Source organism: Ovis canadensis, chromosome 1 (assembly GCF_042477335.2).
Source record: "Ovis canadensis isolate MfBH-ARS-UI-01 breed Bighorn chromosome 1, ARS-UI_OviCan_v2, whole genome shotgun sequence".
In the NCBI taxonomy this organism is placed as follows: domain Eukaryota; kingdom Metazoa; phylum Chordata; class Mammalia; order Artiodactyla; family Bovidae; genus Ovis; species Ovis canadensis.
This window is the reverse complement of record NC_091245.1, coordinates 81,305,057-81,309,405: the sequence shown is the minus strand read 5'-3', so window position 1 is coordinate 81,309,405 and position 4,349 is coordinate 81,305,057.

Here is a 4,349-nt window from a genome sequence, read left to right as displayed (position 1 = left end):
CAGTCCATGGGGTCACAGAGTCGGACACGACTGAGTGACTTCACTTTCTATAACTTTAATAGATGATCTGATTAAGATAGGACTCATGTTTCCTCTGGTCGTGCAAACACCCTCTTCCAACAATACAAGAGACAATTCTACACATGGGAATCAGCAGATGGTCAATACAGAAATCAGACTGAGTATATTCTTTGCAGCTGAAGATGTAGAAACTCTCTAAAGGCAGCAAAATAAGACCAGAAACTGACTGTGACTCAGATTATGAAGTCTTTATTGCCAAATTCATACTTAAATTGAAGAAAGTAGGGAAAACCACTAGATCATTCAGGAATGACCTAAATCAAATACCTTATGATTATATAGTGGAAGTGGTATATAGATTCAAGAGATTATATCTGATAGACAGAGAGCCTGAAGAACTATGGACAGAGGTTCATAACAGTGCACAGGAGATGGTGATCAAAACCGTCCCCAATAAAAAAAAAAAAAAAACTGCAAAAAGGCAAAATGATTGTCTAAGGAGGACTCACAAATAGCTGAGAAAAGAGAAGTGAAAGGCAAAGGAGAAAAAGAAAGTTATATCCATCTGAATGCAGAGTTCCAAAGAATAGCAAGGGGAGATAAGAAAGCCTTCCTAAGTGAACAATGAAAAGAAATAGAGGAAAACAATAGAATGGGAAAGACTAGAGATCTCTTCAAGAAAATTAGAGTTACAAAGAGAACATCTCGTGCAAAAATGGGCAAAATAAAGGACAGAAATATTATGGATTTAACAGAAGCAGAAGATATTAAGAAATGGTGGCAAGAATACACAGAACTATTTAAAAATATCTTCAATTCAGTCAGTTCAGTCACTCAGTCATGTCCAACTCTTTGTGACCCCATGGACTGCAGCACGCCAGGCCTCCCTGTCCATTGTAATACACCCATAACTTAATGACCCATGTAACCACAATGATGTAATCACTCACCTACAGCCAGACATCCTGGAGTGTGAAGTCACATGGGCCTTAGGAAGCATCACTGTGAACAAAGCTAGTGGAAGTGATGGGATTCCAGCTAAGATTATTTCAAATCCTAAAAGATGATGGTATTCAAGTGCTGCACTAGCAAATTTGGAAAACTCAGTAGTGTACACAGGACTGGAAAAGGTCGGTTTTCACTCCAGTCCCAAAGAAGGGCAATGTCAAAGAATGTTCAAACTACCACACCACTGAACTCATATCACAGGCTAGCAAAATAATGTTTAAAATTCTCCAAGCTAAGCTTCAATAGTATGTTAACTGAAAACTTCCAGATGTACACACTCGATTTAGAAAAGACAGAGAAACCAGAGTCTGCATTGTCAATATCTGCTGGATCATTGGAAAAGCAAGATAATTGCAGAAAAAAAAATCTACTTTTGCTTAATTGATTACACTAAAGCCTTTGCCTGTATGGATTACAAAAAACTGTGGAAAGTTCTTAAACAGATGAGAATCCCAGACCACCTTACCTGCCTTCTGAGAAATGTGTATGCGGGTCAAGAAGCAACAGCTAGAACCAGACATGGAACAATTGACTTGCTCAAAATTGGGAAAGGAGTACGTCAAGGCTGTATAGTCACCCTGTTTATTTAATTTCTATGTAGAGTTCAGTTAAGTTGCTCAGTCATGTCTGACTCTTTGTGACCTCATGGACTGCAGAATGCCAGGCCTCTCTGTCCATCGAAAACTCCCAGATTTTACTCAAACTCATGTCTATCAAGTTGGTGATGCCATCCAACCATCTCATCCTCTGCCAGCCCCTTCTCTTCCCACCTTTAATCTTTCCCAGCATCAGAGTCTTTTCCAGTGTGTCAGTTCTTCTCATCAGGTGGCCAAAGTACTGGAGGTTCAGCTTCGTCAGTCCTTCCAATGAATATTCAGGACTGATTTCCTTTACGATGGACTGGTTGGATCTCCTTGCAGTCCAAGGGACTCTCAAGAGTCTTCTCCAACACCACAGTTCTAAAGCTACAGTTCTTTGGCAATCAGGCCACCGAGGAAGACTCTTTCTTCACAGTCCAACTCTGACATCATACATGATTACTGTAAAAACCATACCTTTGACTATATGGACCTTTGTTTGCAAAATAATGTCTCTGCTTTTTAATATGCTGTCTAGGTTGGTCATAACTTTCCTTCCAAGGAGCAAGCATCTTTTACATAGCTGCTCTCACCATTTGCAGTGATTTTGGAGCTCCCCAAAATAAAAGGCAGCCACTGTTTACACTGTTTCCCAAAGTGATGGGACCAGATGCCATGATCTTAGTTTTCTGAATGTTGCGTTTTACGCCAACTTTTTCACTCTCTTCTTTCACTTTCATCAAGAGGCTCTTTAGTTCTTCTTCACTTTCTGCCATAAGGGTGGTGTCATCTGCATATCTGAGGTTATCGATATTTCTCCTGGCGATCTTGATTCCAGTTTGTGCTTCATCCAGCCCAGCATTTCTCATGATATACTCTGCATAAAAGTTAAATAAGCAGGGTGATAATATAAACCCTTGATGTACTCCTTTGCCTATTCTAAACCAGTCTGTTATTCCATGTCTAGTTCTAACTGTTGCTTCCTGACCGGCATACAGATTTCTCAAGAGGCAGGTCAGTTGGTCTGATATTCCCATCTCTTCAAGAATTTTCCAAAGTTGGTTGTGGTCTGCAAAGTCAAAGGTTTTGGCATAGTCAATAAAGTAGAAGTAGATATTTTTCTGGAACTCTCTTGATTTTTTGATGATCTAGCAGATGTTGGCAATTTGATCTCTGATTCCCTGCCTTTTCTAAATCCAGCTTGAACATCTGTCAGTTCATGATTCACGTACTTTTGAAGTCTGGCTTGGAGATATTTGAGCATTACTTTACTAGCCTGTGCAGCTGCTGCTGCTGCTGCTAAGTCTCTTCAGTTATGTCCAACTCTGTGTGATCCCATAGACCACAGCCCACCAGGCTCCGCTGTCCCTGGGATTCTCCAGGCAAGAACACTGGGTTGCCATTTCCCTCTCCAATGCATGAAAGTGAAAAGTGAAAGTGAAGTCCTTCAGTCGTTTCTGACTCTTTGCGGCCCCATGGACTGCAGCCTACCAGGCTCCTCTGTCCATGGGATTTTCCAGGCGGGAGTACTGGAGTGGATTGCCATTGCCTTCTCCATACTAGCCTGTGAGATGAGTGCAATTGTATGGTAGTTAGAGGATTCTTTGGCATTGCCTTTCTTTGGGTTTGGAATGAAAACTGACTTTTTCCAGTTGTGGCCACTGCTGAGTTTTCCAAATTTGTTGGTATATTGAGTGCAGCACTTTCCCACATCATCTTTTAAGATTTGAAATAGTTCAACTGGAATTCTATCACCTTTACTAGCTTTGTTTGTAGTGATGCTTCCTAAGGTCCACTTGACTTCACATTCCAGATGTCTGGCTCTAGGTGAGTGATCACACCATCATGATTATCTGGGTCATAAAGATCTTTTTTGTATAGGTCTTCTGTGTATTCTTGCCACCTCTTCTTATCTTCTGCTTATGTTAGGCCCATAACATTTCTGTCCTTTATTATGCCCATCTTTGCATGAAATATTCCCTTGGCATCTCTAATTTTCTTGAAGAGTTCACTAGACTTTCCCATTCCATTGTTTTCCTCTATTCCTTTGTATTGATCGCTGAGGAATTCTGTTGTTTCTCCTTACTATTCTTTGGAATTCTGCATTCAAATGGGTATATCTTTCCTTTCTCCTTGCCTTTCAATTTTCCTCTATTCACAGCTATTTGTAAGGCTTCATCAGAAAAACATTTTACCATTTTGCAAATCTTTTCCTTGGGGATAGTCTTGATCCTTGCCTCCCGAACAATGTCATGAACCTCCATCCATAGTTCTTCAAGCAATCTGTCTATCAGATCTAATCCCTTGAATCTATTTGTCACTTCTACTGTATAACTGTAAGCGATTTTATTTAGGTCATACCTGAATGGTCTATTTTTTTCCCTACTTTCTTCAATTTAAGTCTGAATTTGATAATAAGGAGTTTATGTTCTGTGCTACAGTCTGCTCCCAGTCTTGTTTTTGCTGACTCTATAGAACTTCTCCATCTTTGGCTGCAGAGAATATAATCAATCTGATTTCAATATTGACCATCTAGTGATGTCCATGTGTAGTGTCTTCTCTTGTGTTGTTGAAAGAGGGTGTTTGCGATGACCAGTGCATTCTCTTGGCAAAACTCTATTAGCCTTTGCCCTGCTTCATTCTGTACTCCAAGGCCAAATTTGCCTGTTACTCCAAGTATTTCTTGAATTCCTACTTTTGCATTCCAGCCCTATAATGAAAAGGACGTCTTTTGGGTGTTAG